Here is a 25,145-nt window from a genome sequence, read left to right as displayed (position 1 = left end):
AAGGATATTCTTTTGGTCTTGATCTGTAATCTAGTTGTGATGTTCACGTGCGCACACAATGATAAAATAACCTGTTTGTTTTCTATCTGTTTGCCCATGATATGAATGATGTCATACTATGTTCATCCTACTTTAAACCATGTCTCTTTATCCTTAGATGTCAATGAATGTGAGGAAATAGACAATACAGTAGGCATGCTACATGGACATATGTTCCGAAAGTGATCTTATTATGTAGTTGGCACTACAATACATGCTAATGTATTACAGTAGTTCACCAAAATAAGTTATGTATAAACATGAAACCTACTTTGTTTGTTTTTATCTCATTAGTAACTTATCTGGTACACTAATCTACAAGTTCAAACTTTTAGCAAGCTATGGAACAAATGACTGAACAGCCACAACCACTTGAAGGTGACGAGGCTACCAAAGGCACAATGTCACCTCTTGCTGCAGTTCGTCAGTATCTCTCCACTAACAGTGCAAAAAGCACCTTCCTACGTAATTCTGGGTTGGTTGTCAAGGTAACCTCGTCCGAATTGCCTACTGAACAAAATCTTTCGGCTAGACAGAGTGATATATCTGTGCTCCAGACACAAGTCCAATCCCTAATGGGCGTCGTTTCAAAAGAATAGTGGTTGACAAATGTCGTCAAGATATGAATGGTTTTGAAACCAGAGTATCAGACATTTTCTTCGTTGTTCAAGAGCAATGGCGGAAAAAAGGGGAAGATCGTGCTGCTCCATCAGATTCTAGAGCCTAAAACATTAGCACTCAGGTCAAATGATTTGTGCTTCTATACATCTAATGGTGCTTTTATCTGCAAGGACTGTAAACTTTATGCCAACAGGCCTTTTGTTGTATGGTTGGAATTTGTTTTGTTGTGATACAACATTTATGATGCTGCCAAAGGCTGCAGTAATTACGACACTATTTTTGTATAGTGTAGGTTTATCTTAGTAATGTATTCGGCCGAAAGCTTCGTAGGAGCCCAACATGCCAACATTCGTCGGGCCCATTCCAATTGGGCTAAAAACGATTATGGGCCGAAATTTGCATGTAGCCCACTAAAAATATTTGTGCCTAAATCAGCATAAGCTTTCATATTTTTCTGGTAGGCATGTGCCCATAGTGGGCCTTTAACAGGCCTAAACATAATTTGGGCCCTCGGTAACAATAGGTCGTTTACAGGTGTAAATATCTCAAGCCCATAAAAAACATGGGCCTTTAATAGGACGAAAGTGAGATTGGGCCCTGATTGTGCCAAATAACCCACTGGTCTTAGCAGGCCAAAATGGTGGCCCATTTACAATGCGGATCGTTCACAGGCCAAAATTCGGACGGGCCGTAAATGCGCCGACCTACTACACGGGCCTTTAACAGGCCGGAAGTTCGGTCGGGCTTGATTAGTGTCATTTTTTTACGGGCCATTAATAGGCCCGATGTGACGTTGGGACACATATGGCCCATGGATTTCGTCCGACGTTAACAGGCCAAAAATCACAACAGGCTGAAAGTGGCCCAAATCTATAGTGGGCCTCTAACAGGCCGAATGTCAGACATGCCCAAATATGACCCAAATCCTTCATGGTCGTTTATGGGCTGAAAGTTTCAATGGCCTATAAATGGGTCCAAATGAAGCACGACCTTTAACAGGCCGGAAATACACCGGGCCGTAATTCGGCCCAAATACTTAACAAACTGTTAACGGGCCAGAAGTGACCATGGGCCGCGATGATGACAAGTTTAGGACGGGTCGTTGACGGACCGATTTGACACTAGCCGTACAGGCCTTAACTGAGAATGTTGGGCCTTTAGCTGGGCCAGCCCATTATGGTCTGCAAAATCTTGTGGGCCTTTAGCTAGGCCGGCCCATTATGGTCTGCTAAATCTTGTGGGCCTTTAGTTGGACCGGCCCGTTTAATCTTTATGGGCCACTTTTGGGCCCGTCCACGTGTCAACACATCATAGGCGCATCTCGACCATTGGATGAGTGACACCTGTGCCAACGTAGAGCTGGCACGTGGTTCTGTCAGTCAATCAGAATTTTACACGTGGAAAATTGGCATTGGTCGTGGCTGTTAGCGGGTTATCGGATCCAAAACCGGACCCGATAGCTTAACGGCGAGCCGTTACGGTGGATGCCACGTGCCGGTCACCCTTGATGAAAGCACTTCCATGGCGCGACATTTATCGTAATGGAAGTGGACACTTCCATGATGGTAATTTTGGTAATGTCATGGAACACTTCTACGACAGCACAGGTATGACTATCTTGATTCTGTCATAAAATCGTCATGGATGTACATGCATGACAGAAAATGTGACCTATTGTGACAAACACGTATCATCACGGAAGTGTATTTTTTTGTAGTGCAAGATTATGCCGCAGATCCAAATCTTTCCAATACTCCAAGTCCCACAAAGTGGACCTGCAGGTAAACCATAATCTCTCTTCTGCCCTGCCATGCTTCCTTTTCCCGCTACCATTACCAGGATGGTTTCCTGGTGTAATATGCCTGACCTTCTCTAATTCCACTTGCAACTCATTGGCGGTGAGCCTCTTTGGCGCATCACGGTTTTCATGCTTTGCATTGAACACATGTCTTCGGTATTTCGTAGGACGCGGCTTGTCCTTGGCAAGGAAACGACGGTGTCCAATGTAACAGATCTTGCTAAGTATTGCGTATGACAGTGGATTCCTGTCACAGCGAACACATGCATTGTAACCATGTGTCGTTCGCCCTGACATAGTGCACAAAGCCGGATAATCATGGATGCACCAAATTATAACAGCACACAGAAAGAAATCAGCTGGTGGGTTGCTATACAGGTCTCGAGTGAGAACACCCCTCCATAGTTGTTGAAGTTCCTCCACAAGAGGCTCCATGAATAAATCAAAATCCATTCCAGGACTTTTTGAACCTGGGATGAGCAAGGCCATCATGTAGTTTGATTCTTCAGTGCAGAGGCATGTTGTAAGGGATAACAAGCACTGGCCACATGCTATATGTGGCGCTCTGGTGGCCAAATGGGTTAAATCCATCTGAAGCTAAGCCAAGTCTAATATTTCTCGGGTCAGCAGCAAACTTTTTGTGTTTCTGATTGAAGCTTTTCCAGTCAATACCATGAGATGGATGGCTCATTACATTCTGATCTCTGTACTCTTGGTTCCTAGAATGCCACAGTATATCCTCTCTTGTTTCAGCATCATGAAACAACCTCTGCAATCTTTGTATAATTGGAAAATGTCTCAGAACATTATGAGGAATCCTCTTCACAGCATTGCCATCTTTCCATCTTGATGATTTGCATTTCGGGCATTCACTTAAGTTGGCATAATCCTTCCGGAATAGAACACAATTATTCATACAAACATGGATCATATCATATCCATATCCAACTGCACGAAGGAAATTCTTCATTTTACTATAGGTGTGTGGCAGCTCAGACGCATCTGGGAAAGATTTGCGGAAAGTAGCCAACATCGCATCGAATGATTTGTTGGTCATCCGCTCAGATGTCTTCACCTGAAGAAAGGTGACCATAGCTGAGAATACTGACAGCTTATTTCTTGGGGTGACAGCCACGTTGCATTGTTCCAACATGCGGGCCCATCGTTTTTCTTCTACAGGTGAAAGTTCTTGAAATGCACGAGCATTTCGTAGCATTGTTTCAATGTTGGTCAAACTCACTGGCTCCGCTACCACCACCACCTCCTCCTCTTGCACCTAAGCATCAGGCAGATCAAGATGGTGATCTGCTGCTTCCACATAGTTAGTAACATTGACGTTCACAGCTTCACCATGATGAACCCACCTAGTATATTTGACCGACATCCCATACAAGTGTAGATGATTTTGCACAGTTGACTGGTGTCTTGTAACTGAATTCATACAATTGCTACACAGGCAGAGCACATCTGATTTCAGACCACCGTACTCAGCTCTGATAAAGTTCATGAAGTTTTCAACCCCCTCGACATATGCAGTGGAGAATCTTCGAGCAGAAGTTATCCAAGTCCTGTCCATCTGTTAGACATAGAAATTAGTTCTTCTACTAGATATTACAGGAAAAACATATATGCTTTTTTATGAAGTCCAGAAAAAAATACCTAGGTCGATGTCTAAAGCTATGGCAAGATATTTGGACGAGTAGATCTAAATAACAAAAATATATGTAAAGCTAATTCAGCGAACAGATTTGAGTGCTAGATGATGCCAGGCTGTTTCAGCAGTCAATGAGGCTGAGCACACAGCCATCGAACTATCGAAGGCCATCTCAGCAACAAAGAGCGAGTATAAAATGGTGTAGAGCTATTTCACCTAACAGATTGGCTACTAGACATGGCAATCTATGTCACAATAAATATATGGCATGATATTTTAGAAACAAATCATGCTTGGCATGCCATCTCAACTAAGTAGATTGAGTGCAGAATAGGGCAAGAAAGTTTCTTAAGCAGAGCATATTGACTGTAAACTACTTCGGCTAACAGTGAGATTAACAACGTCTATCAGCTAACATTCAGCAGTACACCGACATGCACGGGGCCTCAGTCTAGAATGTGCGTACCGTGGGAGAAGCTGACCGCCGTTCGTCTCCACACGAACGTCGCCGGTGGTGGCGGCGCTGACCGCCGTGCGTCTCCACAAGAACGTCGCCAGCGGTGGCGACGCGGCTAGAGCACGGCAGTCTACGAGAGCATACTGTGGGAGAGAGAGGATCGCCATGCGCCCCCTTGATGAACCGCGGCGCCGACGTATCGGCACGGTGGGGAGGGCGGCTTTGGCGGAGCGAATGGAGTGGAGGGGGCCGGGGGGAGGGGGTTTGGGGAATATTATTGGCTAGTTGGCCGAAGGGCGGTTGAATTTGGGATTTGAGGGGAATTTTGGGGGGGGGGGGATTTTCGCGCGGTGGGCGGGGGGAGTTTGGCGCATGGTTGGTTTCTCCAGGTGCTGTCCCACGTGTCAGTGAAGAGGCAAGCCGAAGCACGTTCCGTTTGCGTGAGCTGTGTGCGGGACCGAACGTGTGTGGGGTGCAATGCGACCGCGACATGGGTGTTGTGAGTGTACCGCCTTTTTTCCTTTTAAACTTTTGCTTCGCCAGCTAAAAAAAACTTGGTGCTTCGCGCTATCCATCGATACTACTACTACTAATCCGGTAATCCTGACTAAAATGGCACAGACGAGTCTTTTCCCGCGCAATATGCTGGGAGGTTGGCTTAGTTGGGTTTTTAGGACGAGTAATGCTACACCTACGTAATCCCAGTTACGTAATTAACGTAATGTGAAACATGTGAGCTGTTGATTGTAGATTGGGGGGAAGGAGGGGCCCACCACCATGAAAATCAGGGAGGAGAGAGAGAGGCAATTTACGTTAACCCTTTCGTAGGTTCCCGTAGATGTAGAAAGATGTGAAATGCGTGAATGTGTAGTGAACGTACTATTGGAATGCCTAAGATAAATTGTGTATGTAGACCCTATATGTTTATTTACTTCGCATGTTAGCTTTGTCTCGATTCAAACCTTCTAAGTTTGTACAGACAAAAATGAATCATCATTCCATATCTATCTACTCTTATCTATCTATCTATCTACTCTTTTAAAAAGCAGAGTTGGTGATGATGGTATGGTTGCCATCCTGCAATATAGGCCGTCCAATCTATATCTAATGGATAGGAAGGAAACTATGATAATTTACCCGCACTCCTCTCCACATTTGCAGATAAGTCCTTCCCTCGTTCATCCTTTTCTCCCACAAAATCTTGATGTTCCGTGCAATGCACGGGCATCTTGCTAGTACTCCTACAATATACTATATTACTATGAAAGTTCATATACACCGGCCAAGGTTAATGCACACACGGCAGCTTTTCATTACATTTAGAACTTTTATAGGACAAAAAAATAAAAGAAACCCGGCCCTAAACCTATTCTACGGCGGCGACCGACGTCCTCCATCTGTGATCTCCATGTACGGGGGCGGGGTTCAAGACCCGTGAAGTGAAGGTGCGGTCTCCGGCGAGGAAGGGTAGAACACGGGAGACGGACCGGCCAGTTGGCACACCATGCCCAGCCGCCTCCCATGCCCTACTCATCCTCGGAGGAGTCCCCGACCTCGGCGGTGCCGGACGTTGGACAACGGCAAGTAGGACGCGTGGCTGACGGTGCTCCCGTCATCGGCCGCCAGCGTGGCCACCGCTTGTGCGGTCGTGTCCGTGTCCGGCTACGCCGCTATTACGTCGCGAGCGACGACATGAGCGAGGGCGGCGACCTCGAGATTCATCACCGAAGAGAAGCTCCCCCGCAGAGCGTTCGCGCTTGCGGTCATGGCGGATGTGGTGCCAGGTAGCAGGAGGATACGCTATGGTGTGGAGGTTAGCTGGGCGTTGCCGCTTTAAGTAGCGCATTCTGGTGAGGCCAAGCATCCGGGTGCGTCATTAAGTCGCCGGAGTTGGTTCCTCGGGCACCGAGCCTCTTAACTACGGCATACAAACGGACGACATGAATGCGGGCAGCTGGCGCCGGCTGGGAACGCATCGTGCAACGGCGCGAGGGATGAGGGTTTTTGGTGTGTCAGGGTAGTCAGCTGCGGTTGTGGCAACGTTGGAGATGCCCATTGCTCACATGCGATCCCCACATGTCATTGAAAAAGCAAGACGACCCGGCATGGTCTCAGGTCCTGGGGATGCACTTGGCCGCGCTACACCACTCCGCGGACGCGTCGCGGCGTGCGTGCACTTCGGCGCCCCGTGCATCCTCGACGAGCTGGGTGTTGATCTGCTGGTCGTGCCACAACGCTAACGCCACCCTCGGCACACTGAAGCCGACCGTGTCCAGCGACGATGAGTGTGTCGCTCACCACGGTCGCCGTGTCCAGAGGCGGTGCTGGAGCTGTGCCACGTTGTTGGCCCCCACGACCCACATGAACGTTTGCCGGTGGCGAGGAGGTCATGGGCCAGCTCCTCCATTGGACTAGTCTGCACCACGCCGTCCCGACAGGTGTACCCCACATGTCGGTTTCCCTTTTTTCTCGGCCAAATTCGAGCGTCAGTGCTCTGCGTTGCGCATTAGGCGCGGAACAAGTGGTTTTTGTGCCCTGGTTCAAATGTGGTACAGTACCAAGTTGTTACCCTAGCCCCAAGTGTGGTGGTTTTGGGTACGGTACCACCCTTTTCCTTTTCAAGTAGTGAAGCGTAACACTTGATTAAGTAGATGGATGGTGTGCTAAATGTAGGTGTCTGACTGTTTGAAGGAATAATTGAGGTGTGCACGGTCCGTGCCCGCATTTAGGGGTCCAACTTACCATGTTCCGGCAGTAGTAACTATACTAGTCCCTGCGTACTCCCACTGTTTTTATTTACTCCGCATTTTAGCTTTGCTCAAAGTCAAACGTTGTAAACTTTGACAAATTTTATAGACAGAAATAATAACATATACAATAACAAATCAATACCCTTAGATTCATTATTGAATATACTTTCACATCATATAGGAAGGAAACTATGACAATTTACCCGCACTCCTCTCCACATTCGCAGATAAGGCCTTCCCTTGTTCATCCTTTTCTCCCACAAGATCTTGATGTTCCGTGCAATGCACGGGCATCTTGCTAGTTTTCTATACATTTGGTCAAATTTTATGAAGTTTGACTTCAGTTAAACCTATATGCAGAGTAAATAAAAACAGAGGGAGTATCTTACTCCGTGACCAAGACAGAAGGGAAAACGAGACAACTTATTGTTTATTTGAGCTGTTCAAGTATAATCATGTGGCGTTGCATATTTCTCATTCCTCTCCAACCCTCTTCTCCATCGATCATGCCACCCTCTGGTCTAGTCCATCCTCCCGCATGCCTCATTTGAACATTCTGCCGAGTATCATTCTCATGTGGGCCTAGTCCATGCTTGTATTTCCAATGTTGTAATTTGTCCGACATGCATACAAACAAACGGTTCGTTTAAAGTTTCACTTTGTCTCCACTACGTGTCGCTTCCCGTCTTAGTTTTGACATCCCATTCGGTTCATGCCCCAACACATCTTGAAGAGATCGATTGATGTTGAGAGATCAATTGTGTGTCGTGCAAGGAGATAAAGGTTTGGTCTGTTTCTATGATAGAAATGACCCGCAGGGGGGTCTGTGGGGATCAGAGGGAGTATATTGTACGTTCATAAGTGAAACGAATGTATTGTACCCACCCTAGTCCTCTTTCAATCGATCTTCGGATCCTGAGATGAAACCAAGAGAGAACGAGTGGGTGCATGTGTGATACCTATGGCGGATTCAAAATTTTGAACCGGTGATCATAGCATCCGCAAATCATATATAAAGGGTATTCAATGTTCGTTTTGCTTTTGAACATACAATATACTCCCTCCGATCCTTTCTAGTTTACATATAAGTTTTATGTGTAGTCAAAGTATCTCTACTTTGATCAAACTTACAGAAAAAGTATCAACATTCAAGAACGGCCAATCAATATTGTTAGATTCGTACGTACTCCTAGATTTGTATTCAAACAGAGATGGTTTCCAATTTGTTTTCAAACACATGAATGTGCTTGCGCATGCTCTTCCTACTAGGATTTCGCCACGTATAGCCAGTCCAATAGTAACCTTTTTAAGCTCCCTGTCCAATAGTACTAGTGGAGTAGTGACAACATCTGTATGCAGTGCTCATAGTACTCCCTCCTTCCATTTATATAGGGCCTAAGAGCAAGTCTAATAAGGCCTAGTTAGCAGGCTATAAGACTTGTCATGTCATTAAAATCCTACTTGGAGGAGTGAGAAGAGAGGAGAGAGAGTGAAGCGGGCTCTTATTCTACAGCCCGGCTATAACACATAGATCAAGAAAAATAGTATGCATGCAACTCTCTTCCAATCATATACCTTGCTCATGCAAATATTAAATGCTTAGAGCCAACCTATTACTTATATGAGTATTTTTTTATGATGGCTCTAAGTGAGGTGGCATCTCTTTATAGCCAACAGCCGGCTACATTATTAACCATGCTCTAATGCGTTTTTCAAAACCGCCTTTGACTATTGACAAGATTAATAGTACATGAGATGTATAATGTGAAAATTATATCATTGGAAGCTCCTTTCACATATGAATTTACCGTATGCTTTGTGTAAGTTGCATGTCATATATTATTACTCTAACATTTGGTCAAAGTTAGCCTCGAAAAACGCATGGCCTTGTATAGATGGAAGGAGGGAGTACTAGTGGAAGTGGATCCTCTGACGTAGGTATCCCTGGCTTACCCTCCCTTTCGGTCACTTACTTGCGGGCCCCATCCTCATCCGTAGTATACTCCCTCTGTTTTTAATTACTCCGCATAAAACGGAGGGAGTAGTAGTATAAATGACGCGGGCGGGGGAGGGGGTGGGACGTCGGTTTGCTCTCAACTGTGGTCCCACAAGCGAGCGAAAACGCAAGACGAAGCACGTTCCATTCGGTGAGCGATGTGGAGGGTCCAGCGTGCCGGGGTGCAACGCGAACGTGACCAGAGCGATGTACAGTCAAAACCGATTGATCGGTCGTCACCGGAACCACTATTCACACCAGAACCTTCGCTGCTCGGCCTACGCCAGCCACTGCCCCAAATCCACACCTCCTCGGAAGCCCATTCCTCCACCTTTCGATCCCCTAGCCCGCATCAAGCGTCCCCTAGTTCACCGGAAAGCCATGGTGCGCCGCAAGATCACGTACTACAAGATGTTGGCGCCAGAGCACCGCGCAAAAATTGCGGCGGCGATCGGCGCCACAGACCTCCATTCCCAAGCTCGCTTTGCGGCGAGCCAATCCCCGAGTTCTCTGGAGCCAAGCTACGAGGAGGAGGAAGCCGATCCAATGTTCATGGCGGAGGTCGCGGCGCAGAAGGCCCCCGATGCGTATGAGACGATGGATGTCGACTTCGTGCCGACGTCCGGGTCCCCCATGGTGCACGCGGACCAACGGTTCAACCTGGCAATACTAAAGGATGACCGGGAGGCAGAGGCTCAACTCGACGTGGAGCGCGCGCATGCTGCTACCATCGAGGCTCTCCTGCAGGCGGAACCGGATGTCGTGGATGTGAACCGGGCGGCGGAGGCTCAACTTGACGCGGAGGGCACGGATGTCGCTGCCATCTAGGCCCTCCTGCAGGCGGAACCGGACGTCCTGGACTTGAATCGGGCGGCGAAGGCTCAACTCGACGCGGAGCGCACAGATGCTGCTGCCATCGAGGCCCTCCTGCAGGCGGAACCGGACGACCTCAACTTGAACCGGGCATCGGAGGCTCAACTTGATGCAGAGCGCGCGGATGCCGCTGCCATCGAGGCCCTCCTAGAGGCGGAACCGGATGTCCTGGACTTGAACTGCGTGGCAGAGGCTCAACTCGACGCGGAGGGCGCGGATGTCGCTGCCATCTAGGCCCTCCTGCAGGCGGAACCGGACGTCCTGGACTTGAACCGGGCGGCGAAGGCTCAACTCGACGCGGAGCGCACAGATGCTGCTGCCATCGAGGCCCTCCTGCAGGCGGAACCGGACGACCTCAACTTGAACCGGGCATCGGAGGCTCAACTTGATGCAGAGCGCGCGGATGCCGCTGCCATCGAGGCCCTCCTAGAGGCGGAACCGGACGTCCTGGACTTGAACTGCGTGGCAGAGGCTCAACTCGACGCGGAGCACGCGGATGCCGCTGCCATCGAGGCCCTCCTACAGGCGGAACCAGACGTCATAGACTTGAACCGGGCGGTGCTCTCGTCCATGCAGAGCGCCCGCACGCTTCGTGTGAACGAGTAGCTGGAGGCCGAGGACAACCACGGTGCACAGACACACGTCGGCAGCTACGGCTGGTTCACGCCGGCAGCCAAAGACGACGAGGTCGTCTCGTTCCACGAGCAACAATAGTTTTTCTTTATGTTTTTGTTTTTAGGGATCTTTTGCTGTGTAAAAACATATATTTATGCAAGTCGCTTGACTTTCATCATTTGGGTTAGTCTACCATTTCAGGCGGTTGGATGAATATCCTACGTCTCCTAAACCTTCTTCCTCACCTCTTCTTCTTCCCCAGCAGACCACTGCACGGGTCGTACGGATCTTCCCCAACATGCGGTTGGATAAACATACTGTATGAACGAAAATTATGTGTCAGCAGTAGGATGGCTGAGTTTGGTTTGATCACATGCGGTAGCACGTGTGAGCGAGGGTGCGTTCCCTTGGTTGGGTTTGCAGCGTGTAGGAGCGACTGTGTGCGGTTGTGGTGCGACCGCGGCATGCAGGAGCGACTGTATGAGGGTGCGGTGCGACCACGACAGCCGTGCGCAAGTGTACCTCCTTTTCATTTTGAAAACTTTAGGCAAGCTTGGAAAAAATGTGTGGCAAAGTATGGCAATGCAAGGCCTAGACCCAAACAGGATACAAGTATGTACGTAGGAGTCCTAGTGTTAAAAAAGAAAGGCGGGGTTTTCCTTCACGGGATTAATCGATACAAATCCTCGTTTGACATGTCAATTAATGCGTATTTATTTCTCGAAAGCCCAAAGAGCTAACCATCTCACTCCTCATTACTTGATTAATGCAACGCCATGCAAACCAACCTTCTCACTTCCTCATGCATGCAAGGGTATATTAATGTCCTTGGTTGCTAGTACGAGGCAAACCCCATCAATTTTTCCTCGATTAGTGTTAGTGGCCTTCTACAAATTGTAATTTTGATATACTGGCCTTGTGTACAAAAAATGGAGGTAGTAACTATTTGACTTCCTTCCCCATTGCGGTGACGTCGACGATATCTCGAACGTTGTGGTTTGGCGAAGTGTGTTCGATGGAGAACACCATTGAGGGAGACCACGGTAAGTCATTCGCAAGTGCCACCTGCAAGCCGAGACAACCGCCTTATTTGCACCCAGGAAGTCCGTTGAACCAAAGGACACATAAATATACTAGTACTAGTACACAATAGCGTCGTCCGTCTAGCTTAGTGCGGTGAGGTGGTTTCTCGAAGAAGACGATGGAGAAAGCGGAGTCGCTGAAGAGTGAAATGATGGTTTCTTCATCCGTGCTTTGTGATTTGACGCCTCATTGCTTTGTGATTTGACGCCTCACTGCTTTGTGATTTGTGATAGAAGGGACAGGGGAATAGACTCTATGCTCTATACTGTACATGCGTCCAAGCACGGGAGAAAGAGGAGAGACATTGCATTTTTCTATTCCTTCAATCAATCAATCAGGGAGCTTCGGTTCCATCTTTTTGGCTTTGGCAGCACTGTCCACAATGGTTCCCATCCATGCCAAAAGCTATTTTCACATTTGGCTACACATTGTGGATGCCCTTAACCGTACCACTTGGTTTTGCTCCTGTGTGCTATCTATAAAAATCTCAATTATATTGATCTAAAAAATTATAGAATCAAGATTAGTAAAAAGGAGGTGATTTTGCCGCGCGGATGGTGGGGGAGGTTTCTTATTTTTAGAGGACGTTGGCCTGGCGGTTTGCTAACATGCGGTCCCACATGTCAGTGCTTTACCAAGCTGATATGTGTTCCACATGAGGCAGAACAACGGCAGAAGCAACACGTGGTTAACTTGAAGAAGATGAGGGAGAAGCAGATTCAGCAACGAGTGAAATGATGGTTGCTTCGTCCCTCCAACTTCTTTTTCTAGCATTATTACTTCGTCCCTCCAACTTAACCGCAGGAAAGGTGCAGCTTTGCTATTTGATGCCTCATTGCTCATTACTACGCCGGCGCCATGACTGGGGTGCTTCACCCCTCCTGCTCTGCACTGTATTTTGGTATGGCACGTGGACCCGGTAGCTTGATGTCTGATGTCTACTATGCAACTTTATTCTTGTAGACTCGTGTTGGGCCTCCAAGCACAGAGTTTTGTAGGACAGTAGCAATTTTCCCTCAAGTGGATGACCTAAGGTTTATCAGTCCGTGGGAGGTGTAGGATGAAGATGGTCTCTCTCGAACAACCCTGCAACCAAATACAAGAAATCTCTTGTGTCCCCAACACACCCAATACAATGACAAATTGTATAGGTGCACTAGTTCGGCGAAGAGATGGTGATAAAAGTGTAATAATGATGGTAGCAATATAATTTTATAATCTGAATAAATAAAAACAGCAAGGTAGCAAGTAGTAAACGGGCACAAAAACGGTATTGCAATGCTTAGAAACAAGGCCTAGGGTCCGTACTTTCGCTAGTGCAATCTCTCAACAATGCTAATATAATTGGATCATATAACCATCCCTCAAAGTGCGATGAAGAATCACTCCAAAGTTCCTATCTAGCGGAGAACATAAGAACAAATTGTTTGTAGGGTACGAAACCACCTCAAAGCTATTCTTTCCGTTCGATCTAATCAAGAGTTCGTACTAAAATAACACAAAGCTATTCTTTCCATTCGATCTATCCTAGAGTTCGTACTAAAATAACACCAAAGCAACATATTCGTAATACTCAATCCAACACAAAGAACTTCAAAGAGTGCCCCAGGATTTCTACCGGAGAAACAAAGACAAGAACGTGCATCAACCCCTATGCATAGATTACCCCCAATGTCACCTCAGGAATCCGCAAGTTGAGTGGCAAAACATATATCAAGTGAATCAATACGATACCCCATTCTCACCACGAGTATTCAATTCCAGGACATATATCAAGTGTTCTCAAATCCATAAAAGTATTCAATCCGATAACAACGAAATCTCAAAGGGAAAACTCAATTCATCACAACGAGATAGAGAGGGGAAAACATCATATGATCCGACTATACTAACAAAGCCCGGGATACATCAAGATCGTGACATCTCAAGAACACGAGAGAGAGAGAGAGATTAAACACATAGCTACTGGTACGAACCCTCAGCCCCGAGGGTGGATTACTCCCTCATCATTGTGGTGGCCACCGGGATGATGAAGATGGCCACCGGTGATGATCTCACCCTCCGGCAGGGTGCCGGAACGGGGTCTAGATTGGTTTTCGGTGGCTACAGAGCCTTGCGGCGGCAGAACATCTGATCTAGGTCTACCCCGAAGGGTTTTGGAATATTTGGAATTTTATAGGGCAAAGAGGGGGTGCGGGAGGCCACCGAGGTGGGCACAACCCACCTGGGCGCGCCTGGGGGCCCAGTCGCGCCCTGGTGGGTTGTGACCCCCTTGGGGCACCCCCCAGGTGCTGCCCTGGCCCATCCTGGGTGTTCTGGTCCATAAAATTCTCCAAAAAGTTTTGTTGCATTTGGACTTCGTTTGATATTGATTTTCTGCGATGTAAAAAACAAGTAGAAAACAGAAACTGGCACTTGGCACAATGTCAATAGGTTAGTCCCCAAAAATGATATAAAGTTGCTATAAAATGATTGTAAAACATCCAAGAATGATAATATAACAACATGAATACTTCACAAATTATAGATACGTTGGAGACATATCAATGTCCCACATGTCGGCGAAAGGGACTAGAACATTTATGGAAGCGAGCGCTCCACTCTTACGGCGGAGGAGTACATGACACGGCGGCCCAGTGAACTGTTACTTGTACTGTAGTACTATAGTTTTGTTGTTTCTCATGATCCATCGATACAAACCCGATTAAACAGGAAAGGGCGGGATTTTCCCCGCGCGGTAGATGATACTGGCCATACATTTCAAAGGCAATTCTATTGTATGCAAACTGAATAATTAAGTAACAATATGACATCTAGTAAAACTAAAAACACATATGATTTATTGTGTTAGATTGTAGTAGTAGTGTTGTATTGCATAGTAGTTAGATGTAACATGCGAGAACGTGTAGAGATGTAGTTTTGTAGGGCCTACAGAGAGAAAAGCGTAATACGGTCACCGGACTTCAGAATACGCTCATTACGGTCACTATATATGTTTTGCGGTGATTATACGGTCACTTGCTCACCGTTCAGCATCAGATTGCACTATGTTGACCGACCAAATAGTCTGCGTGGCACCATGTTGACTAGTTAAATTGACCATGTTCCTTGTGGGTGCCACCTGTCAGTTCGCATAGGGAAAAGGTCAGATAAACACAAATTTACGCAGGCGCGATAAGACTCCAACCCGTGCGCGGGAACCACCTGGTTGTGTATGTGTCTATCGGGGCCTCATGTGTGCACATGCACGTGTAGGTTGAGCACTTGAGCGTGAGAGTGTGTGTTGGTCATGTGGTGTGTGCATGCATGCGTGCGTGTGAGTGTAGCGTGCGTGCGTGGCTGCGTGTGTACGTGTGACTGTTGCGTGCGTGCATGGTTGCATGTGTTCGTGTGAGTGTTGCGTGCATGCAGTTCATGTGCATGCGTGCGTGTGTGTATAATCACCACACCGGCTCCTGTCATGTGTGTTAAAATAGACGGCTCAGCATACCAATACAAGGCCACCTTGTCCGCTGTGCCCGCGGTAATGACTTCGAACCACCGTCCAATTTTTTTATCGTTTGTTTTCATTCTTACTAGCAAGATGCTCGTGCGTTGCAGGTAACATCAAGATGCATTTGTATGAGTAGTTTATCATGTGAGATAAAAGGATGAACGAGGGAAGGCCTTATTTGCAAATGTGGAGAGGTGTGTGGGTACCTTTTTGCAAAATTGCCATAGTTTCCTTCCTATCCGTCAGATATAAATCGGACGGCCTATATTGCAGGACGGCAAGCACACCATCATCACCAACTCTGTTTTTTATAAGAGTGTAGAGTAGATACATGCCGACAGGTGGGCCCAATGGTAGTGAGATAATGTGATGCAACACTAGATGTGCCACGTGGAGCGTTTAACTGGTCAACTAGTCGTGTCTTGAGCAAATACAGAGTTGTACGGTGAGCCCATGACTGTATAATAACCACAAAATGTAAATGGTGACCGTAATGAGTGGATTCTAAAGTCCAATGTACATCTCGTGCTTACGCTTCAAATACAATGATCGTCACTGTATACATCGCGAGAGAAAGATGAAACATGCGTGAATGTGCTGGGGGCATACTTTTAGAGGACCTGGAGATAGTTTGTGTGCGTACATGAAAGGGGCATAGAGGGGGTGTATGTGATGGAGAGAGAGATGCTCTTCGTTTCTCTTTATTATGACTAACTTTATATATAGTATAGAAATATAAAAATTCACAGTGCGAAATAAATATCATTGTGGGCACCATGCAATGCAAATTAACGTTCATACTCCTCCATATAACTTTGTAATGTTGTATATATGTAGAAATTCTAAAATAATTTTTTGGCCACACTTTATTCAAAAGGAATGTTGTATACGAAATAAACGTGAAGAGAGGGCTTTTTAGATCAATGGGGTACGTGATGTAACATGTGTGAATGTGTAGTTGATGTATTTGGTAGGGCCTAGATAGGTATTTGTGTGTATTACGTATTCGAGAGAGGCATGGATAGAGGGGCCGGCGGGGGGAGGGGCGTGGGAGAGATAGCACGAGAAATGAGAGAGGTCTAGAGAGAGAGAGACGAATATGATGTCACGGCGAGAGATGCCCTTGAGTGTGTATATGCAAGGGGGGATAGAGGCACGAGGAGAATTTTTTTTGTGGTGTCTGTGTTGGTATGTGTGGGTGTGAGAAGATAACGAGACCTGGGGCAGAAGGTGTGTCACCACGTGAAGTCCAGTGGGCCGAGGTGAGGCCCTTGGTTCGGTTCCATCCTGCGCCACATTGGTCGACCCGTGACGCATTTAGGGAGACCCATGGATGACTAGCCATACAAGACAAAGATAGCAGTATCGTGAAGACTCTGTGTCCACTGACAAAGCCGGCTAGGATTTGTAACCCTAGGTCCTCGGACTAAGGTAACCCCTTATCTCTGATATTACTATTCATCCAACCTAACTTTAAGGGGCATCCTACAGAATGCTCTGCTAGAATCATACTCGTCGATTAGGAAGAGAGGTGTGAGACAATGCGTGACAGACAGGCCTAAAGATAATGTGCGTATGGGCGAGTAGAGGCTCTTTTGGCAGGTCTATATATATAGAAAGGGTTGATGGAGATTGTGCGTGTGTAGGCTTATGAGAGGAAGAGTGCTTGTTATAAAGGTTAGTGAAAACTGTCGTAAATGGTTACGAGAGGGAGGGAGGGTTATATCGAGAACATGTCTGCAAGAAAGACACCTCGAGAGAGAGTGTGTGAGCATGTGTGAGAGACCACCGATGGAGAGTGAAACTACACGTAAAAGACTGATGTACACATTGATTAAAAATATAAATTGTATCCAATACTAGGAAGGGATCATGATATTTGCAATTCGCGTAAGGAACGGTCATTGATCCATCAGACATCTAGATTCTATCAAATTTGAGCATGCCTATGTTATTATTCGACATAATTGATCCACATAGTTAGTATTTTTAACTCCAAACAATGCATCGTTTTAGCAATCGAATATAAATGTGATTATAGTTCATGTTGTGTGTGTAAAGCACATTATACACACGAAAGTTACACAATGAACATTATAAATAGCTAGCTATGAACTAGCATATCAATTCAACATAAGGTGGTTTAAAAATTCGAATTCAACATGAAGTACATTCAATTATTTGAATTTGATATCATGGCATTTGTAAATCATACCTAAATTATGGGGCCACCAATCTTTGCTCTACTTTTGTACGTAATAGCATATATAGTCGTGTACAAAATAGATTCAAATTTAGCTCCTCCATTCCAAAATATTCGTAGTTATAGGATTTTCAAGTGTCAAAATTTCAAAAAGAAGCGGATAATTTAATGAGGTTTTCAAACATACAAGGTCAAATTTAACGTTGTCTATTTAGGTCAATCCTCAAAGTTCAAGAGTACTCTAAACGTGAATGCTTCTGTTTCAAAATTTCGAACGAAGCGCCAAAAGAGCCTCTACTCGCCCGAAACCATGTGAGACCAATGTTTGGTAGTAGAAGGAAATTACTTTTCTAACTCCGACCCGTGTAACCTACCGGCCCGACGTCCAAAGGTCTAAAACGGGGTAGGTTTGTAGCTTCATCTAGACGCCATGCAACCGCCTCCGAAAAACATTCATACACAATGGCCGCCTAAGCACACATGCGCGTGGCCGAAATCGCTCCCGCCCACTATTTGGGACACCTGGGATTACCATCCTACCCCCGACCCGCAGTAGGTCCGAAATTTAAGAGGGGGGCAAAGTTTGTACTTTCCCCAAATTTCAAACAAGTGCGTCCCATCTGTTCAAAAAAGCCAAAAACAAGCGTGTCCCAAACCGAAACATGGTTCTCCCTTAGCTCCCCTGCCCCCTCCCCCCACCCCCCCTCCCGTCCGATTCCCCATTCGTACTCTGTGGGCACCAAAACTACCTCTCCACCAGCCGCGAAACCCCGGCATCCTCCGTCCGCCACCCCATCCCACCCATCAACCGCCGCCCTCCTCCATCACACCGGAGCCGATACCCCGACTGCGTCGTCCACCGCAACCTCAACCGCAACACCCTCCATGGCTAGTAGTTGAAGTCGAGGCCGAGCTATCCGTACCCGAGCCAGTTCAACCACGCCGTCCTGCGCCTCACCGCTGCCGCTCCAACTTCGCCACAGTCCACCGCACCGGAGTTGTTCCTGCTACGCCGCCCTTCGCCACCTCGGATCTCTTCCCCTCCGCCGAAATACGGCCACGGCAACACAATCAACAATTTGGCCATGGGTTCGTCCAAGGCTGCACCCTCCTCCAAAACATCGGTTCCCCCGGCAAAAAGAAAAAAATCGCCGCGACATATGGAGGACACAACACTGGCAACCGGAAATGGTACTCCTCTTCCCTTATTCATGCAAATCTTATGTGTCTGCTTGCATGGTATTCATCCCACAGAAGACACTAGTTGACCGCTTCTTCTTGATACTAGATGTTCCTAGTAACTCGCGATGCACAAGGTTTATCCTCATATACTATTTCACCTTACCTAGAGGTCCGTCGCCCCCCTGGATTTCAATTCCTGGTCAGTTGATTCCCAATTAAAGGAAGCATTCCCCGGCGTAACAGGCGCTACTCCGCCTATTACACCGGGGAAGCAGCGCTTCGGTGTTTTATCTTAGGGGTGTGTGGGGCCTAGAGCTGCTGGCGCCCGATTTGGAGGTCGGCCGGGATTAAAGGGATGGCCAGGGGGTGCAGCCAAGCACGGCGGTGGTGTGAGGTTGAGGGGAGGGCGGGGCGGCGGAGGTAGGGCTCCGGGCCGGTGGTCGCTGGCGGTTCAAGAAAGATCGTCAACAGTGACTGACGAGAGGTAGACGAAGGCCATCTGCACGTTCCTTATAGATCGGACGGTTCATAAAAAAATCGACTGGCCTATTTATTTTCAGTCGACTGTTATTTTGATAGGACCACATGTGGTGGTGTGCTGGAGGAGTACCTGCATTTCCCAGCCATCCCTGTGCTCATATATTACAAAATCATATGGAGTAGAATCTAATTTTGTTTGCCATGCAATGTTGTAGAGCTATCATATGTCTCTTGTCATTTATTTTTCAGCAAACTGAGACGTTAAACGTAGCTCCGGAGTTTATGATCTCGCTCGCAATGAACCACCATCCCAGGTGCCTGCTTTAACTTCGCGGTGTCATATGTGCTTGCATGTTGCATATGGTGTCTAGCTTGTATTCGAAAGGCCGAAGTTGGTCTTTATTAAGATAAGGAAAGATATTTTTACATGAACCACCATCCCGGGAGCACTAGAAGACAAATAGCTAGTCAGGGCACTAGCCGAGCCAGTGACAAGCCCAGCATAGACAGGCATCACCTGGAAGCCAACTAAAAAGCCACGATGGTGGCGAAGCAGCCCGCCTCCCACCAGGCTCTCAGGTCCTAGATGATCATGCTCACCACTCCAGCCGGATGCCTAGCTTGTATTGCTTCCAATTTGGTTAAATTGCATCTGCTTAGCTTACACATTATACCTTTGAATATGACATGCCTTCCTATTTTTGGTACATACTAATACATCTGTCTATTAACCATGTTCTTACATCAAACTAATGTTCTTGTGTATCCCTCATCAATCACTTATGATGAGGCAGTCAGGCCAGTGGACTACTGTGAGTAAAGATCCACGTTTAAAGAATGCAGTGTCAGCCTCCCCACATGATTATCAAAGAAACAGCAAGGCTAGATGAAGATAGTGAATGTAGCTCTGTAGTTGATTACCGCATTTCCCCTACACGACCATCGCAGGTGCTTGGTCTAACTTGGCAGCGTGATATGTGGTTGCATGTTGCATATGGTGTCTAGATTGTAATTCTTCCAATCTGGTTAAATTGCATGTGCTATTCTGCTTAGTTCATACATTATACCTTCTAATGTGACATGCCTTCCTGTTTTTAGTACATAGTACATCTGTCTATTAAGCATGTCCTTACATAAACTATTGTTTTTTTGTATCCCGCATCAATCAATATGACGAGACACCTTTAGAATATGCAGTGCGATATTAGTTGCATCTTTCATATGATTTATAGCATGCGCTGCTTCTAATTTGTTGAAATGTCATTTATGATGGGATGCTTTTAACTTGGTAGAGTCATATTGGTTGCATCTTTCATGTGGTGTCTAGCTTGCATTGCTTCTTATTTGTTGAAATGGCTTCTGCTTAGTTTACACAAACAGTTGTGAATATGCCATGCCGTCCTATTTTTTGTACATATTCCATCCTAGTATCATGTGTTTGCCTTACATCAAAGTAGTGATTGTCAGTATCATGCACGAATGAGTTCTGAAGAGTGAATTTTATTGCTTTTTCTTGTCGGTTTTACTTGACACTTCAAAATCAATAAAGCGGAAGGAAGTTAGCAAGGCAGCGGATAAAGGTGCTCCTTCCAAATAGAGGGCCTCTACAGATTCTACTCCTCCAACCCCCTGAGATGATTTGCAAGACAACACATGCATAGACACTCAACGTAGCTGTGTTAATGATGAGCTCGTCTCCCCTAGTGCACCATCACAGGTGCTCCCTCTAACTTGGCACTGTTATATGTGGTTGCATGTTATGTATGATGTCTAACTTGTATTGCTTCTAATTTTGTTGAATTCCATCTGCTTACTTTACACATTGTACTTGTGAATAAGACACGTGTTCCTGTTTCTAGAACATACAATATCTGTCTATCACACCATGTTCTTACATCAAAGTACTACTGTTGTGTAACATGCAACAATCATTTATCATAAGACACATTTGACTTGGGAGTGTGATATAGGTTACATCTCGCATTCTTTTCTAGCTTGTACTACTTCTAATTTGTTGAAATGGCACTTATGACGAGACAGCTTTAACTTAGTAGAGTGATATTCGTTGCATCCTTCATATGGTGTCTAGCTTTCATTGCTTCTAATTTGTTGAAATGCCTTCTCCTTAGTTTACACATCATAGCTGTGAATATGCAATGTTGTCCTTTTTTGTTACACATCCAATCGTCCTATCGTGCGGTCGCCTTACATTAAAGTAGTGCTCGTCAGCATCCTGCATCAATGAGTTCTGAAAAGCGGATTTTTATTCATTTTTCTTGTGGGTTTGAATTGACAAGGCAATAAACTAAGAAGCAGGAAGGAAAAAATAAGGCAGGGACTCATGGCGGTCTTCCGGCGAAACCGGCATCCCAGGTGGTTTCTCTAGCTTGGCAGTGTGATATTGTCTTGCATGTTGCATATGGTGTCTAGCTTGCATTGCTTCTTATTTGTTGAAATGGCTTCTGCTTAGTTTACACAAACAGTTGTGAGTATGCCATGTCGTCCTATTTTTCGTACATATTCCATCCTGGTATCATGTGTTGGCCTTACATCAAAGTAGTGATTGTCCGTATCATGCATGAATGAGTTCTGAAGAGTGAATTTTATTACTTTTTCTTGTTGGTTTTACTTGACAATTCAAAATCAATAAAGCAGAAGGAAGTTAGCAAGGCGGCGGATAAAGGTGCTCCTTCCAAACGGAGGGCCTCTACAGATTCTACTCCTCCAACCCCCCAAGATGATTTGTAAGACAACACATGCATAGACACTAAACGTAGCCGTGTTGATGACGAGCACGTCTCCCGTAGTGCACCATCACAGGTGCTCCCTCTAACTTGGCAATGTTATATGTGGTTGCATGTTATGTATGATGTCTACGCTAGAAAAAAAACACATCCGTGACATTTTGGGCCGAACGAATTTTTTTATGTTATGCTTATGACACTTCTATGACGATAATTGTGACAAAACCAGGTATCATCATAGATGTGGTGGGCTCCTACTTCTGTGACAAAAAATCATGACAGAAAATGGGCTTTTCGTCCTGGGCGGGCCGGAGACGCAGCTGCATGACATTCTTTGGGCCGTCCATGATGGGAAAAACCGTGGTCGAAGCGAGGGCGAGGAAAATATCGGGGAGTTCCCGGTTACGGTGGGTGGTCGGGGCCGAGCGATGCGCGTTTCTCTCGTACATGTATGCGCATGGGCGCGAGGCGTTGGGCTCTAACTGAACCCAAGAAAGGCGTTCGCCTAACAGAACCCGAGCGATTGCACTGCAGGCTACGCGTTACTGAACCCGAGCGATCAATCGATGGCTGTTAACTCGACCCGATCGTGCGATTCCTTCACTACTGCTGCTAACTGAAGTCGATCGATGCTGCCTTTGGATGAACAATGAGTGTTGTTGGGGGGGGGGGTTGGATGAACAATTCCCGGTTGGGGGTTGGATGAACAGGACCCCCTGGTAGTAGAGGTTGTTGCCGCTGGATGAACAGGACCCCGATCGAGCCGGTTGGGGTGGATGAAAAGGGCCCCGTGGAGGGCTGGATGAATAGGACCCTGTGGAGGGCTGGTTGAACAGTAGCCGGTGGAGGGCTGGATGAACAGTAGCCCGTGGAGGGGTGGTTGAACAGGACCCCGTGGAGAGGGCTGGTTGAACAGTAGCCGGTGGAGGAGCGCGCGGTGGAGGTTGGATGAACAGGAGCCCGTGGATGAACAGTCGCAGGTGGAGGCTGGAGGAGGTCGACGATGGATGAACAGTAGCCCGTGGAGGCTGGAGGAGGTCGACGATGGAGATGAACAGTATCCCGTGGAGTCCCGTTTTGCGGTACGCCACACCCCTCCCAATGAACAGGACCCACGTTACGACCGTAGCGCTCCAACACAAGTCTGTGTCCGTTTTGCGGTACGCCACACCCCTCCCGATCAACAGGACCCCGTTTCGACCATAGGAGGTCCAAGAGAAGTCCGTTTCCTCGGTTTTGCGGTACGCCAGACCCCTCCCGATGAACAGGATCCCGTTTCAACCGTGGCCGGTCGAACACAAGGTTGTTTCCTCTGTTCTGCGGTACGCCAGGCCTCGTTTCCATCGGTTGTTCCATCCAAGCCGGTTGGCTCCCGATGAACAGCACGCGTTCCGTTGCCTCCCGATGAACACGATGCATTCCGTTGCCTTCCCAAGAACACGCCAACGACGCAGTTTCTCCGTTCCGACCCACCATGTACACGAGCCCTGGTGGTACGTATGCGCGAGTAGGCGTTTGAGGCCCCGCCCGTATGTACGTACGTGGTCGTATTTACTTTCTTGCACCCTGGCCGTTGTACGTACGTGTACATGCTATGCGCGCGCCTCTACTACGACACGTGCCCTTCCTTACACGGCCACGGTTCATTACTGCAGCCTGCAGACAAACCGATCGTATGTACGTACACGTTCGCGACCAGAATGACAACGCTACGTACGGTTCGACCAGGTGGATCCCGACTGTCAGGCACTTCCTTGCGTGCGAAGATGTAGCTAGTGGGTCCCAGCAGTCAGGGGACCAATCATTTTTTGCCCGTAATATGGACGCACTTCCTTGCGTGCGAAGATGTAGCTGGTGGGTCCCAGCAGTCAGCGGGGAAACATTTTTTCACGAAATACAGTGGCCCGTCCGATGGGTCCCTGCTGTCAGGTGGAGGAATCATTATTTTCCGCATCATAAGGAGGCACTTCCTTGCTGCGGCCGTGGACCCAGCTGTCAGCCTCTCCACGTATAGTACTCTTCCGATGGAAGTCAGTCGTTGACCACATTGACCATGCCGCGCTGAGAGCACCAAGGCGGTGGACGACGGCGAGGCCTAGGAAGGGGACAACGCGGAGCCGGGGAATACGCGGCAGTGGATTCCACGCGGAGAGGAGTACGAGGGTTCACTGGTTCGGCTATGGTGTGAGGCTGCCGTCGCCGCAGGGCCTGGCCAGCGGTGGGAGTAGTAGGGGCGATGAGGCCTCCGCGGTAGCACAGCCGGCCACGGGAGGCAGGAGCAGGCGGCATGACCGGTGCTGCTTTGGGCGGCTGGAGCAAGAAGACCAGAGGTTGAAGAAGCACTCGGCCATTGGATGGACATCGTACGGTCACTGGAACTAGAATCGTTCATATTGACTAAGTTGACAAAGTCCTCTGTCCCCGTCAACTTACTAAGCCCACAAGTCAGCCTCCCACTATGCTGGGTCCCAGCTAGCAGGGGGAGTATTCATTTTTTATGGCGTAATAAGGAGGCACTTCCTTGCGTGCGAAGATATAGCTGGTGGGTCCAAGCTGTCAGCGGCGGGAACGTTTTTTTCATGAAATACAGAGGCCCTTTTGGTGGGTCCCAGATGTCAGGTGGAGGAATCATTATTTTGCGTGTAATAAGGAGGCATTTCCTTGCGTACGACCGTGGACCCAGCTGTCGGCCTCTCCACGTACAGTCCACTTCAGATGCATGTCGGTCGTTGACCATGTTGACCACGCCGCGCCGAGAGCACCAGGGCGGTGGACGACGATGAGGCCTAGGAAGGGAACGACACAGAGCCAGGGAAGACTCGGCAGTTGTTTCCCACGTGGAGGGGAGTACAAGGGTTTACTAGTTCGTCTTCCGTCGCCGGAGAATAACAGCACGTGTGGGTGAGTAGAGTGATGGCTAGGCCAGCGATGGGAGTACGGTGGGGCGGTGAGGCTTGCGCGGCAACACAGCCGGCCGCGGGACGAGGGAGCAGGCAGTCCCGCCGGCACTTGTTTGAGCGGCTGGAGCAGGAAGAGCAGATATTGAAGAAGCACGATGGCCGTTGGATGGACATCCAATAGTCACTGCTTGTGCGTCAACCTTTTTTTAGGAAAGCCTCAAATCTGTGGAAAACAGCATACAGCCCATCTGCCATTA

The sequence above is a fragment of the Triticum aestivum genome, chromosome 2D (genome assembly GCF_018294505.1).
Source record: "Triticum aestivum cultivar Chinese Spring chromosome 2D, IWGSC CS RefSeq v2.1, whole genome shotgun sequence".
Classification (NCBI taxonomy): domain Eukaryota; kingdom Viridiplantae; phylum Streptophyta; class Magnoliopsida; order Poales; family Poaceae; genus Triticum; species Triticum aestivum.
The sequence above is the reverse complement of the archived record's forward strand: the minus strand, read 5'-3'. Positions refer to the sequence as shown.